This window comes from Poeciliopsis prolifica, unplaced genomic scaffold (genome assembly GCF_027474105.1).
Source record: "Poeciliopsis prolifica strain line A6 unplaced genomic scaffold, Auburn_PproV2 SCAFFOLD002, whole genome shotgun sequence".
NCBI classification, from domain to species: domain Eukaryota; kingdom Metazoa; phylum Chordata; class Actinopteri; order Cyprinodontiformes; family Poeciliidae; genus Poeciliopsis; species Poeciliopsis prolifica.
Window position 1 is genome coordinate 11,398,944 of NW_026562377.1, and position 16,890 is coordinate 11,415,833.

General features: G+C 36.3%; 1 long non-coding RNA gene across 1 annotated transcript; it reads left to right on the top strand.

Moving 5' to 3' along the window:
• Positions 1-4,262: 4,262 nt before the first annotated feature.
• Positions 4,263-16,314, top strand: LOC129369308 (uncharacterized). Its single transcript, XR_008606940.1, has 3 exons — positions 4,263-4,339; positions 12,924-12,987; positions 16,219-16,314. It is a non-coding gene; the product is annotated as an uncharacterized LOC129369308 (long non-coding RNA).
• Positions 16,315-16,890: the final 576 nt, after the last annotated feature.

Below are 16,890 nucleotides of genomic sequence, written 5' to 3' on the forward strand. Positions count from 1 at the left end.
CAGACATCTTTATTAACAGCTTTATTTTGGGCTCCACATAAGAAAAGTTTATGTCTGCATCCTGAATATATACAAAACTTTACATTCTACTCTGGGCAACACTGTCAGAGTGTCTTGTAAAAGACATCAAACTAAAACCACAAACTTCAATGTGTTTTATTATAATTTTATGTGATAGACCAATGCAAAGATGGGCATATTCCAGAGCAACCAGTTGTTTTAACAGTGTAGATGCAATTGTCCTGGAAAAGGCTGAAATAGTTTAATGAAGACCAAAAACCACAGAAGGCAGCGCAGTGACAAAGATGTGTACATGTTTACACATACTTGTGTGTAAACATGTGTACATAAAATATTATACCAAGTTTTCAATATGTCAGATGTAAGATGACCACTCAATCTGTCATCTGGAAATGAAAAGAGTATAATACAGCTAAAAGTGACCTAATAGTAAGACTGGACAAAGTCTGTGGTTACTCTAGAGAAACAATTCAGATCAACAGCACAGCAGGGAGAATCTGTTGATAGGAAAACTTCTAGTTGTGAACTTCCCAAAATTGTCATTTAAAGAACAGAGGCAAAAAAATGTAAGTACAGCACACGTCATGTATTCTAACTTTGAGTCCGTTTTTGCAAGCGTAAACATGGTGGTAACAGTGTCATGCTGAGAGTAATGTTTTCTTGAACAGGGACAATAAAGCTGGTTTAGTGGATGAGTGTAAATATGGAACATTTGTGGAATAAAACTTGTTGAATGATGGTTCGCAATAACAACCCAAAGCATACATCTGTTGCTGCACTGGAACGGTCTGGTTAAAAGCATATTCATGTGTTTATATGCAAACCTTTCAGAAGAACAATGCTGATAGAGACATACCCTATCAAACTCGCAACTATAATCACAAGAAAAGGTGATTTTAACAAATATTGACTGACTGCATTTTTTAGTGGTATCAAACACAAAGGTAGATGCTGTTAGATTTTTTAAAAATGATTAGTAAAAAGTTTTGTTAACCTTCTACAATTTCCTTTCACTTTAAACTCTTGTGCTACATTGACCTTTGTTGTATTGTATAAAAACTATAGTGCATGCATATGTTTGTGGTGGTGATATGACAAAATGTTCAAGGGTTCCAGAAGTATGCAAACTTTTCCGTGTACTCTGTCTGAGTTTTAATGGATTCCAAATATAGAAAGATTGAATTTCTGTTTTATTTTTGCCACCAAGTTTATCAGATTTCAAACTGACATTTTCAACACTAAACATGGCTTTGACCATCAATCAATAAAAATACCAGATTGCCAACACCTAGAAACCTCCAATCTTTTAGCCACTTAACTATTTAAATCAGTAGTAACTGGTGTTATGAACTTTAGAATAACCAATAAAGATGTGTCATGACTTCTAATGTCCCAAGTCCTTCCTAATGCAGGGTGGGTTTGCATTTCAGTGAGTGATAATTTATGTTCACAGCACCCAGTCATGGTCAAGTTTCAATCAATAATATAACACCAGGATGTGAGATGATCCCCATCATCATCACAACAGTTTGATTAGGTTAATTTAATTCACTTGCTTTTTTTCAAAAACTCAAATAGAAATCATACTGTTGCAGTTTAAAAATTATTGAGGATGATTTGACAAATGAAATTAGCTGAAATCCAATTAGAAGGTTGAAAGTCTAGAGAACCATGCTTGAAATCACTAGAGATCATGAATGCACTATGGTGTTTGGCTACAAATTTTTATTCTGAATCTTAAATTAATCCGGTATATTGTGCTTTTAATCTTCCAAAATGTGGATTAGTAATTTAAAGTTTTAATGACTTTTCTCCAGGATGATTTTAGCTGGCATTAATAGAGGCTGAAAGGATTTTGCGGTCTACTGACTTAGTTTGGAGGAATTGTTAAAGGTTTTTACTCATTATCTGTTTTATAAAATAAATTATTCTAAAGACTAAAGAGTTCATTCCACTTCACGCTTCAACAACACTCTGTCTGTGTCAGGAAGGCGAGACATGAGTCCCTTATTTTTGTACAATTGCACACACACACCCAAGGGATAGTCAGACAGACAAATGCTCTCAGACAGATAAATTTTCACGCAGAGGGCCTCCAACATTCTCAGCAAACCCCAGTACACACAATCACACTCACATAGCCTCTCAGTGGATATAACCTAACCCTTGGCCTGTTATATCACTCTCATGTAACGGAGCAAGCCTAATGAGCGTGCATACACAGTTCTCCCTGTACAAATTAATGCCTCTGTGCTGCTTGGGTCTGTGGGAAGCATGCAAATCTATGTGAGTACACATACATTCGTCCAAAACATTTCCTCTGACAAGAAGATACGCCCACATGACAAATGGGCTCATGGACAGATAAATAGAGCTGTGTAGATATTCTCAAGAGATGTACTATCTCATGGGGTGAATCTACTTGAGACTGATCTACAGATATTAGCATATGTACTGTGGCTGTCACACAGAGGAGTCTCAAGATGATTGGGACATTTTTCTATAAGTAACATGGCACTCGGAGAAAAGCGGTTAAGGAGAATCCTAACAAGACAGGCGTGGCCATCTAGTAAATGGGTGTGCTTCTCAGGGTGCCACACACAAATGTTTTCTGTGTCATGGCAGAGTAGAATAACTTGTTTCATTTGTAGCTGTTCCTCAAGAGACGGAGGGACAACAGGTGGACACTGCAAAAATTAGAGGAGTTCTTAAACTGTAAAACATGCCCCCGTTTCTCACAGAACTGTGTCTTTAAAAGACATCTTTGCAACCAAGACAAACAAATCTGCATGCACTCAGGCAGATATTGTTATGGGCATATCAGAATTAAATTAGTCAGTGCTATTGCATTTCTCCATGGCACAGCAGAGCCCATCTGCAAACATGAAAGAGGTTGGTGGTTGTCTTTGTTTAAAGCCAGCTCTCACCTCCCAAACCCCAACTTAATAAGCGCCCATGTATTTATACAGAGCACATTTTCATTAACTGTAGCAAATTGCATTTTAATCCATGAAGCCCATTCCGTTGTAGAAATTGTTTGACTGGTTTGAGATTGGCATGAGTTACTGGCAGACAGAAGGCGAGGAGACAAAAGTGAAGGATGATAAAAGCTGTTATTTGTTCTTGGTTGTGTCAAAGGAAATTAACGAGATATGGGAATCCTAAAGAGGGTTCAGAACTGTAAAAATCTATGTAAACTGGAGGCCGTCTAACCAGTTTCTTTCTTTTACTTTTAATCCTTGACAAGTCAAAAAAAATTAATTACCTTCCTATCAAGCTGTCAAATACTATGTTTTTATGTAAACAGTGTTTATCTACTTGTTTTATACCATATGTGACAAGTTGCTTAGCAATATTGGGCACATTTTGAGACAAATCTCCTTTGGTTCAAATATTATCAAACAATATATTTTCCTTGGTTTGGCTCCTATTAGACCACACTGTTGTTGCTTTGTAAATCTCCAGAGTGGCTTCTCCTCCTGTTGTCTCCTTTGATCCCTAAGCCGTTTCAGGGCCTTAATTGCCCTTTAATTTGTGTGACTACTGGACCCTGATGTTGGAGGCTGATAAAGACTTAAAGCTCAGCTGAGTAAAAACAGTGACCCACTGTGTGACATGGGCAGTATGCTTCACTGACTCACACAGATCTTCAGCGACCCTGTGATGCCCACTGAGCCTGAAGGGTGTGCGGTATATTGACAAAACACCAGCAATGGAGGTTTCTGCCTACTAATTAGCAATGTCGGATGGGCAACTCAAAGTTTGAGCAATCCTCCATAACAGAAGTCTTCTCTCTGGTGAGTTCTGCTTGAGGTGCCTATAATGAGGATTCTCCCATGAGTTTGTAAAAAAAAAAAAAAAAAAGACAACACTGTGTTGTTAGACAAAGTTATTTGAAAACTTGGGTCCTTGTCCAATCTTGTTTGTCACTGTTCCAGTACAACTTTTTTTTTTTATCATGGTTTTGATTGTGGTGACGCTTGGGTAAAAAGCTTAAAGCTTTTTTGAATGGATTAGTAAATGTTCCTTGACCTAATTTGTAAAATTTATCTTAGTTTTTTGTTAAATTTAACGTATCATTATTGCACTTAACAGTGATTTCAGTAAAATATGTTTTAATAGGCTTTCCCCCCCAATGAATACAGTCTTTAATGATAAATCAAAATATAATCTTCTGATGAGGCTAAGTACTGTCCAACATAGTTTGAGTTTGTTTTAATTTACCCTAAAGGGCTCCCGTAGTTTGGGCAAGTTCCTGAGTAAGGCTGTTTTGGTAGTGATATACGTTCTCATTATGACTACCAGGAAACATCTGTCTGTGAGTATTCTGTCGATATAAAGTGTTGTTTTTGTATTTAAAGTACCATATGAGATACTTTAAATTGGTTAGCCCTGAAAAACAGGGGAAAAATAACACTTTAATTAGCATTAGCATTTCTATTGTATTTCCAACGCAAATTAGCTTCATGCTATCCGTTATTTGTGGTCATTTAGGCAGCACTTTAATCTAACTGGATTAGATACATACATATATATATATATATATATATATATATATATATATTATATATATATATATATATATATATATATATATATATATATATATATATATATATATTTGTTCATGTATTATTTTTAATGTTAACTTGTGTGAGTGTGATTTATTCCAGTGACTGTAACATGAATACAATTATGTTTCTCTGTGTTCTTAGAACATTCACATCCCCAATAAGCTTGTTTTTTTTATACATAATTTCAAAGTACCTGTTGAAAAAAGCAAACTTTAAGCAGGTATTAAACCTACTTTTCATCAGCCCACATTTCTGAATTATAAATGTTTTTTTAGGGGTGCACCGATTGCAGCTTTATGACCGATCACCAATTACTGATCTTTAAACCTGACCTGCAAAATCTTATTTTCTCTGACTGTTGCTAAATATAAAAGGAAAGTTACTGAGCTGGCAACAGCGGGATAACCTTCATCAAAGTGGATAATATTGGCTTCACATGTGCGCATTGGCCGATTCATGAGGCCTGATTCATTGGTGTACCCCTAGTTTCTTTAATCGACCTAATGTAATATTCTAATCCTAAATGTCATTTCATTAGCTTTCAAGTTGAAAATCCTCAATATTGACACAAAGGAAGAAATTAATACACATGTTTCGTTTTGTAAAGTGAGTGACTAAAATAACTCATAAAACTATAGATAACATAGTTTCTTGATGGACCTGGAAAATACATAATTCCATCCTTTAATTTCTCCTATTTGCCCATCTGAGCAGAGATCTAGACTAGAAAAAAAAAAATTAAGTAAAGTTTTATTCTCTCTGCTACATTAACAAGTTGAAAGACAGTTGCACTAGTTTCAGCTGATACCAGCTATTTAAAATAGCTCAATCTGAAACTCTTTATACCAACAGGAGGTAAATAATTTACCCCTTCACAAAATATCAAAATGTAATTTGGCTCATTATCAGCTTTATTGCAACAGAAATTTATGCTGGTAAAAGCTCTTGTTATTATCAATATAGATATTGAGCAGCCCAAACATTTTTGGTCATGGCAGCCCACCATGACTACAGTATTTATACAATTTATGCACTGGGTAAAAATCCCAGGACAGGTTAAATTCTGACTCAGTGACCAATTTTGATGATGGTGCAGTTTGATTCTACAAAGCTTCTTTCCCATTCTAGCAGGGCTTACTGTTTTGTCTTCTCTGCTGTTTTTGCTTCCTTCCACTTCCTGATGTGGGACTAATCAGTACAACTGGGAGCTTCTGACCAGTCTTCTTAGAGGGGTTTATATCAGCTTTTTGAGTCTGCCTCGACCTTCTCTTTCTTCTGTCACTGTGTTTGTTTAGTTAGCCTGAGATCATATTGGGCTTTTAGTCTACACTATACAGTAGTCCTAATACATTAATATTGCCAATTGAAACACCCACATGTCTCAATATGTTTTGTATCTGTTCATTCTCAAGTCAAATTTGGTTATTGTGTTCAGTTCCAAGATACGTCTCATTTGTTTTTGTCATGGCTCATGAGTCAGGATGTGATATACACATTATGAAGATTTCACCGGATTCACTATGTAGATCCAGCATCTAACTTGTCTGGTTCATTTGCTTTGAGCGACTTAAAATTTGGCAATAGACATATGGAGTGACATTCAGGGAGGGCTGTCAGTCAGCACTGTGAGCAGACATGCCTACAGATTTTATGCTTCAGCATTACTGCTCATCTTCTGTTGATTTTTCTGTTAATCTCTCATTGCAACAAAAATAGTTTAATGGTGTTTGGAAATGTAGTCCATAAGAATTTAATTACTAAAGAAGATTTAGCAATAATCCATAGAAAATGTTTACTCCTTGGAGCTGTGATTACTGAAACATGATTGAAATAAACAATTTAAATGTATATTAACAGCTGTTTGTACCTTAAAAATAAATAATCATGTAGTAATAATACATTCTGTTTGCAAAAAAACAGGTAATTGGGTTTGTTCTGAAAAAAATATACACAGATTGGAAATTTTGACTAACAATTCTCATTTTTTATCAATCATTTACAAATGAATGTTAATCTAATATTTGCAAAAATGAGAACAAAAAAACACCTAAAATAACATAATATTACAGTATAAAATGTTTTTAATGTCAATTTCCTGGGTTACATGTTATGTTACATGTGGAGAAAATACAACAACATAGGATTTTAAGACCACTATTGTAGCACAACTACAACAGACAGTATTTGGACTGCCTGTTGCTGCACATTTTGGGAATTTTGGTGACACCTATTTACACAAAACATATGAAACAGTTTAGCATTAATGTAAACCAGAAAAGCCAAGGCAGAGATGAGTATTTCAAGAACACACATATTTGTTTTTATGCCAGACATGTAAAGTGCAGTGGAGACATTTTGTCAGAACTTCTTTCCCTAAATGTAAATTAAGAACAAGTTGCAATTATTACTGTTGCCTTTAATTTTTCTCTTAAATTGTAAATTAGATTTAGATATGTCATTCAAGTTTTTTCATTAGTAGTTATTCTTTAAAACAGCACAAAAACAAAAATATGTCACTCAGCAGAAATAAGGAATTAACCTTTTCATGAGATCCCTATTACCAAATTGATATGTAGCAGAAATGACTATAGATAACAGCTTGGCTTTGAAAATGCATCGACTCCAAGCGTCCTTTGGTTCTGACTTCACTTTTGGGAGTTCACATGTATGCATGGCACTGCAGGCTTGATTTGTGACTTGTTAATGATCATGGGCGGGTTATGGAGCAATTCTTCTCTGTTGGTTTATGGTGGAGCTGTTTTGTAAAAGCATATGAGGTCTTGTTGTTGAGAAAACTGTTTTTACCTGTTGCAATTCTGAATTGGGGTTCAGAGGTTTCTTTTTTATCTTTTCAAGATGGAAATCAGATTTTTTTTTATATCAAACATACAATACAAACATATCACTATTGGTTCTTTTCCTTTCTTTTATAGGAAAGGTAATGGGTGACATTGTTTTAAGATGTCTTGAGAGCAAGATTGTGTTAAGAAAACTGTGGTAACAAGCAATAAATTGAGTTTCCTCCATTTGGTTTGTAAGAGGTCTGACCTAGACAGAAGTTCCAAAATTACTTTCTGGTTTGCTTTTCAGTTTCTCTTTATATACTTAATGAAGCTGTGAAACAACTATTGCTACTTGCTTTTTGTTGGATCTTGTTAATGGCTTGTTCTCTGAAGTGTGGACACAATTGCAGAGGTGAAAACACTTTGCCAGGCTGTAGACACTGTTGAGAGACTGTCTCATTAAAATGGAAAGTTATGCTTTCTCGTTCAAAAATCAAAACAGGCACTGTCAGGCAGTGGGATATAATATTTCTGGATGAGAAACAATTTGAGCTGATTGTTTGACAAGAATTCAAGACTGCAAGTTTAGCAAAATCTAAACTATTGTTTTATACTTTGAGGTTAAATGGGAATGAGAAAAAGCAGTAAACTGCTGACATTAAGTTGTTGGATTGTTCCCTAGTTGGGCATTTTTGTGGCTGTCTATGGACAGGTCCTCCAGGCATAATCATGAAGATGACCTGGGAGGCCAACACGCAAGTGTGAGAGGAGTCGAGTTCTGTGCGAAGCCATATTATTCCAAGCCTTGTTATTTTGGACAGTCCAGCCAGAGGGGTCATCACAGAATGACTTGTTTATGATGTAATACGTGGAAAGCTGTACATATGCCACACTATCATTTCGTTCCTTGGCTTGCCAAGCCGAGAGACAAATTTGAGCTAGAGAAAATCCCCAACTAATAGCTGTTTATGAGTGGCTGAGTCACCTTAGTGAAATCTTACTTCTGGCCAATAGCAGCATCACTCCAACTGCTTGATTCAGTAATACTTGCAACAAAGTTTTACAAAGATCCAATTCCTCTCAAAAATCTAGAGCAGAAGCCAGAATCAACATTATGACTCCTATTTTTTTTTTAAAGGCCTCCTATTTGCTCCCATCAGGCGCCAGTGATTTGCACAGAGCAGGGTGGTCATGTCGGCAGGCCACCCCCGTGGTTACACAGATATGCAGACAAATGAAACAGAGATCAAGACACACAAGGCACTGGTGTGTCTCTACGCGTAACGACATCATTTGACCCAGAGACATTTGCTCATATTTTGTCTATTTGTGATACAACAAAAATAATAATGCTAGCTGGAAAGCTTTGTTTTTCTCAATGATCTCAGTGAAATCTGGCATTTGTTATATGACTCACTCAGACTACTTTCTCATTTTTCATCAGGCGTAACTGCTGCATATGAAAAACACTCTCAATTCAGTTACAATCAGGCTTCATAAAAGAATTTCTTGACATTCATAACTTGCATAAAGTACAGTTACATTACACTGGATTCTTGCAGACCCTTCACTGTCGTCACAGCCACACCTATTCCCAACTTCATTTCCCTGCAAGCCCATAAATTCCACTAACTGCCACCATTTGTTCACCATAAGCACAAGAAGTCACAGCTGCTGTCTCCCTTACTCTCAATAAATACCTTCTAATACAACGTCATTAACTCTGATTGGGGTTTTGTTTTTATTATAACCTCTCACTAATGCAGAGAACTCTTTACTGCAATGTCTGCAATGATTTTCTCAGCCACGCTGGCAAGGGCTCCATCTTCTTCTTTACTCGATCAGCCCAGCCTCTGGATCACATCAGAAACACCTTTCCACTGTACATCTGAGTTCCAAGGTCCATTAACCTGATGTAGTTAAATGTAACTCGCCTACTGAATGATTTGCAAAGTCTTCTTACAGGACAGCTGAGTGGTACAATTTGAGGTAGAGCGAGAAAATGTAGAGAGGAGAAATGAACCTTTCCTTATGGGTTGTTCTTTATCTTTCCCAGGCAATTACATTTAGCTGAACATTTCCACCTTTCCTATTACTTGTGAACAAGCAGCAGTTCTGCAAGATTCTTTCTCAGTTGATGGAGTACAATTACTTTACTGTCAGTGGCGAAAATTTGCTGAAAAATATTCATACCCCTTAAATTGTTTCACACATTGTCACATTAAAACTGAATATTTTATTCTGGATTTTTTTTTCTGACTGTTCAATGTATCAACATTTTTAATATTAGAACATTCATGCCACAACTACATTTTGAAGACAGTCAGGTGTGGAGAAGTTTAAAGCAGGGGGTAGCTTATATAACATTATGTCAAGCTTTAAACATCTTTCTCCTCACTCCATATTCTAAAAATTGAAATAAAACTCATTAACATTTTGTGTTTTAGACACAATGCAAATTGTAAGGAACCTCCGCAGCGTTCCATTATGTGATTCATGAAACTTAGTGAAGTGTAAAAATTTGCTAAAAGTCAGACAAAGTCAAAGAGGATTTTGTCAATATCAATTTCAGATGTTATTCCCGCTTTAAATTATCGAATGCCACATCTAGTCGGGAAGATCAGGACAAAAAAGGCTCAGGTGATTTAGAGGCTTTCCTCTTCATACATCGTTGACCAGGAAGGGTGACTTTAAAATGAAGGAACATTTGAGACTGACTGAGACTCATTATAACTTCAAATGACTTTACACTGGAAACAATTGCCCTTGGTCTCTCTGGTGACTATTCTAGCACAGGTTCTTAATTGATAGGATATAATAGATGAGGTGTTTTAATAAAACAGGGAAAATGGAAAAGGGACTTACTGTTCCATTTCCAGATGTGTTCTAAACTTATAGGCACATGAATGTGGACAAATCACAGTTTGTGTTGTGGTCGATCGGATTTGTCTCAAGCAAACCACTAGTCTGAGAATGAAGAAGACACAAGAAAATGGGAAAACTGAAAGGTCTTTCCAAAGGGGAAAATGGGAATAAGGAAGGAGGGAATTTCTACCGGAGTCTTGGGAGTAGAAGTTGGGATATTCAGCAGGAGAACAAGAGGGACAGGGGAGAGCTTTAAAGGGAAAGGGGGAAATTGAGAGCCCGCATAGCACTTTCCTCTGTGAGCTGACAGGGCTTGACGCTCAACTAACAGGGCTGTTTTGACAGGTGTCAGATGGTCCATATTACTATTTCACCGCTGGGCCCTTGGGACCCTGCATCACGGGCCACAGCAGGACTGGCCAAGCAAGAAAAAAAAAAAAAAAGTGAAATGGCAGGAAAACGAAAAAAAAATATCCCTCACTTGACTTCCTTTCTGTGCAGCTCAGTGACTCTACGTTCTTCCAAAGGATGGACATCTCCTTCGTCTTTTCTGTGTGGGCATAATGCAAAAGGTCTGTGTGGATATGAAAGAGACTTTCTTTCCAGCAATTTGTATAAATTAACTGAGAAGATGTTGTCAGAAAAGAAAATGTGGAATCGTTAATTTTGTGCATCTGCAATAATTAGTTTGCAACTCTACACAGCTGGAACAAATCCCATCATCTCTGAAAGAGGTTAAGCTGTAATGCTAGAGGCTTTCCTTAATCTGGTTACAAAGATCTCAACAGGTAATAAAAATATTGATCCGATGCTTTTCATGCTGGAATCAATTATTTGTACATAAAATGTGTGCACAGGCAGTAATAAGTAAGTAAAGGGTTGTATAATAACCTAAAGTCAACTTGAAAGACTGTAGACACCAGAGCTTACAGATAATTTGCTTATCAATATTGTGATGCTTGGCAGTGCTTCTATTGCTAGATTACATTGCATTCTCTCTAAGTGACAAAGGAATTCTTGGGTGCACAATATATTATTCTGCTGGTACCGCGACAAAAAACCTATCTATGTATTTTTCAGATATTCAGGTTCTAAAGCATCCCAAACCACTTGGATATTCTGAAAACTCCCAAATGCACACAGCCATGATTTACAACAAGTTTGTAATTGTGTCTTGTTAGAGGGAACACTGCGGCTGCGGCTATGAGCAGAACTGTTGCAAATTCTTGGAGCATGTTTTATAGTTACTGCATGAAACGAGAGAATCCCCGCTTGCCTGATGCACTGGGACTCTGAGGGTGGATCTGATTCTGCTTACTGCTGCTGAACAAAGGCCTGGCATGACCAAAGGAATGATATGGTTTAGGATGTTGTTTTGAAAACAAATGCAATGAAAGACGGTCAGCATTAGAACCATATGAGCTTGTAAAAAAATATGGATACTTATTTTTCTGGTTCATTTATTGAACTGTAAAACCAAAATTTCACCCAGACTTTTATATTAAAAAATTATTAGCAAAAGGAACTGTTGCTAAACTATTAAACCCTTTAAAACAAAGTTTGAAACAAAATATCAACACTTTAAAGTTTAAATGTATTAGACTTTTAAATACATACTACATAGCACTGGTTGTGTTACCTTTAATCTGGTTCTGGACTTGGTATTTGTAGATATTTGATCTTAAATGAGTGAAATTGGAGTCAGGGACAAAATATCATGATGGTCTCAGCTTCAATTAAAAGCAAAAAACAAAAAAAAAAAAAACATTTTGAGTTCATAATTAGTTTTCTTTGTTCTTTGACTTGGGATCTTGAAAATTTGGATCTGAATACAGGAAAGCTACTAAAACATTCTGACAATGTATTATCTAAACATGTTTAGGTTTTCTAAAGACATATCTGCCTTACACAGTCCTTAATAAACACACATAAATCTCTGTTTTATTGATCTTCCTGTAGAGTAGCTTGTGAAACTGCTGTACTAAAATTAGCATATTTAATCTATGTTTTGATATCACTCATAAATAATTTGTTCTTTTAGACTTTAGCTTTGAGTTTTTCGAATTCTTTCCATATTTCATATGTATTCATATTCTGCTTACTTGTTCCCTGTGTGTTCTTCAGCAATGTATCCCATCAGTTTTGCTTAAAATGGGATAATCGGACAAAATAATACTTTTTTGAGCTTTATATCATGCTAAGATGTAATTTGATGTGCCGTCTGTTTACCCGAAGCTCTACCTTGAAGCTTCAGTCCCCATGATCTCTCACCTGATGGAGCATCCATTCCTCACGCCTTCCCCATCAAGCAAGCAGCAGCAGCAATTAGCAAACACCTCGTGTGTGTCTGTGAGCATATCAAAAACCCCTTCTCCATGGGCATGGCTTTAATCCGTTTTGGTGAATATTGTGTGTTGGAGGCTTATAAAGAAATAAATGCCAACTGCAAGGCATCATATACAACTGTAATGCACAGTGAAATTTATTTAACTGTACAGTCATAAATATATATACATAAAATATATTTATGTAAATATATCTTATTTACATAAATATATGTATATCTTCAGATGTAATGAAGATGTAATCGTCATTACATCTGAAGATAACGTAGTTTCTTGATGGACCCGGAAAATGCATAATTCCATCCTTTAACTTCTCCTATTTGCCTCCCTCACAGCTCCACCTTGTTTCTGATCAACCATCTGCTCTTTGTTCATTTGTCAACTCTCCAGCTGAAACAGGTAAGATCATCTTGTTATTCCCATAAGCTTGTTTCATTGTGTTTCTCTTGTGAGATGTTATTTTGGACTTTGCTCTGGATCTTATTTTTTACATTCTCTATTTAAATAAAATATTTTTGGCGAGGTTGGAAGTGGGAATTATTAATTTGGAGTAGATTCAACTTATTTTAACACTGGCTAAGCAAAAAAAATAAAAAAGGGAAAAAGGAAACAAAAAAAATACCTGAGTTTCTTTCTTTTCAATATTTGTTAAACTGAAATGAATTATTCTGACAGGGCTCAAACTAGTTACAACCAGATTGTCACTATTGAGCTAGTTTCTATATACAGTCTCAACTCAAAAGTGTAAAACATTTTTAAGTAATTAAGTAAATATTTAGAATGTTGACTTAAATTCTAACATTTTGCCATCAAGAATCTTTTGGGGATTATTACTGTCAAAACTGACAGGAACCCCCCCAAAAAAACTACAAAAGCAATGCATGCTATGTGTTTAAAATAACATTAGGTTGACATGAAGGATTCAGAAAACTACGTAAAGCACTTTAAGAGATTGCATTCTCTATTAAATTACTTCAACCTCTATGATCTCATATTAACTCTCGTAATATACTTTTATTTTTGTTTGTCCTTTCGTCTTCCTCCCTCTCTCATCCATGCTTCCTCTAATCACTCAAACAACAAGATTAAAAGGGGAGAGTTTAAGCCTCTTGCTAATCAACAAAATGGACAGTTAAAGTAAAGGTGTTGCATGACTCTATAGACCTTTGCCCTTGTTTTTTTTCCTCTCATCATACTTGTAACCTCACCTTATCTTTTGTCTGATTTGTCTGAAAACAGAGAAGTTTTAATATCTGCCGAATCAACATACGTTAAAGAGAAGACCGATAAAATGCCCCTGAACTTTGCTTCATTATTCTTCATTCCAAAGCGAGCTCTGTTTTTAAAAGCGTCTGATTCAGTTCCCCATGAGTATGTTAAAACAGGAGGCCATTTTCAGGATTTTATGGGGTGTCCTGTTTTTCCAACATACCTCCTGTGATTTAGGCAATATGCTTGAAATAAGAAGTTCTGAAGGGGTAAGAGGCAACTCAGGTTTTACTGCACCTCCTCTAAAAACTAAAATAAAAATAATGTGAAATAGACAAATGACAGGCCAGAGCATGTACTCTCAGGGGCGGGATTTGTTGTAATGGCACTAAAGAGACTGCTGTCCCCAGCCCTGTTATCCAGCGTCTCGTGCTTTGCCTTGAGATCACACTTTTGCAGAAGTTGGCATTTAGGCAACAGTTTTGTACAGTGAATGTCACCTCTAGCAAAATGTGGAAAACAAATAAGACTTCAGAACATGCGAGGGACGAGAAGAGGGTGAGAATTTACGGCAGGCTGGGTGAGGTGAGCTGGTTCTCCGAGCACTTTGGCAGCCTTGAAGCATGTCGGCCTTCCAAGTTAAACACCGGTTCAGTTTCCTGAGCATGGCTATGTTCCAATCACATCAGCTAAAAGTGTACACAAAGAGAGTATTTACATCTGTCCATTCAAAACAGTTTTTTTTTCTTTCTTGGCAATTTTTTATTTTTATTTTTTTGCTTAATTCATCCTGCCTGATCAAGGTTTAGAACATTTCTAGATTTTACAAAATGTGAACCGAGTCATTTGTTATATTCATGTGCAGATTATTAATGTTCTTTTTATAGAATTACATCCACATAAAATGAATAGTCCCAACTAACATCCACTTCTGGTAAGTAAAGAAGAGAAAAGGCCATAAAACCTTATAATCACAAGCTGAGAGGCTCTTCTTTTATTCATGCTTTTAAGCTCTTTATGTGTCTGTGGGATCTGCTTAAAATTCATAGCTCAACGTTGAAAAATGCTAACATGAACCCACTGTCCAAATATTTAACTTCAACCAATGATACTGTATTTCAATTAATCTCTGCTTGTTTATTGGCTTTTATGCTGAAGTTCCCATTTAATCAGCATTTTATTTGTTTTTTCTGTCAACATGCCTCGGTGTTTTCATCGATTTACATTCTCCTCGTGTCTTGAGTTGATAAAATGAAACAAATCCGAATTGCTAATCAGCTTGGCATCATTGCTTTCTGTTCTCATATATCTTACTATAGAACATCTGCCTTTGTTCGGCAAACATTTTAAGCTCTTTATACGCATTACGTTGTTGTCTTTTACAAATTAGACCTCTGGCATAGGGTGATTTGTTGTAGGAGCTCACACCTGCGTCTGGAGGAATTAAATAGGTTTTCTGGCACTCTTCCAGTCCTTTTATGGAACTTCTATAATTCTAAGTATATCGTTTACTGTGTTTAATGATGCTCTGTATTTTTTTTTCTTTTTCTTTCTTTTTTTTTTTTTTTTACTGAATCCCTGTTTTACCATTGCAGGCTAATGAGAGGGATCAAGACTAAAGCTGAAGCAATTGGAGATGGTGATAAAAGTAGTTTCTGGCTGCGTTACATATGCCGTAAAATATTCGGTAAAAAAAATAAAAGCATAAGTCAATGTGTGTACAGAGAGGCTGGACAGCAATAAGAATCAACATCCCTTCAGCCATTTGTAAGGGGCCTGTCAACATAAACTGCTGATAAAAATGCAGACTTAACTAGCAGGTCCCAGAGTGAACTAAATAAAGCATGTAAAGTTTATTGACTCCATAAGTTTAACAAACCTAGTAAAATACAGGTCTGAATGTCCTTGCTTCAAGGTTTCCTACATAGATAGATAGAATCAGAACAGATAAGCAGAGGATGCGCTTTTAATTCATGCAGATAACTTATTCTATATGTAAACACATCTGTCGTTCATCAAATACAATGAGATTGATCACATTCAAATGCCCATAGAAAAGTAGACATGCAAAGAAGAATAAACCACAGGTAAACCTTTTGAATTTACACATTTATATTCTGTTTTTTTCTGCAGGTGCTGACTATAAGATTTGTCTTATAGTATTTGTTGCAGATAGGCCTGAAACGATTCCTCGAAAGATTGGAGTACTTCAATTATTAAAATTTTTCTGCCTTGAACCTTCGTTAATTTATGTTTTATTATTCAGCGCACCATGTTCTGGCTGAATTTGTCTTACGCGTAGCTCTGACTTTCCCCTCTGAGTTGTTGATGAAAGCTAAGTGTTAGCAGCATAACGTCCAATTTTCAAGTTTTTATTGACTGATAATGACCGGGTTTTTATCGTTTTGGGGGACCAATAAGCATCCTTAAAATGACGGGAGTGATGGCTGGAGTGACGCCTGGAGTACTGGAACCTTTCTCCTCCGGAAGCTGCTGGTTCAGAGCGAATGGCGGGAAGAGCACTGCAGGAGTATTTATACAGGTGAGCAGATAAACTGAACACGGTGGGTGGCTGAATAGTTGATGGTTACAGTGTATGTGCAGCTTTACGGACAAAACGCACAATAAAATTCATATCATCCCGGTCTCAAGAAACGGTGGAAATCATGGCCCCGGTACATGACTGGTAGATGAGTTTCTGAGCGTGATGAACGAAGGTGCCGTATATATCTTGTACTGCTGACCCATATACCCCTCGTTTTTGGCCCCTGGTCAACCGGTCCCCTCCCCCAACAAGTTTGTATTTCCACCCCCATCTTACGTACATAATACATAAACTAAAAGCTGGACTATAGACAATTTTTTTAAGGGTATTTGTGAACCTGCCTTTTTCTTTATAAAATTGAATATAACTTCAGGTCTTTGTATAACTTTTCTTCAACTTAGAAAGTGATCTATTATTATTACAGTTAGGTTTCTAAACCACAAAAAAGTAACTGTAAGAGATGATGGAAATATGAAAAACTGGACTGACATTGATATTTGACAGTAACACAGGTGTCATGCCAGATTTGCCAATATTTTATAATTCTT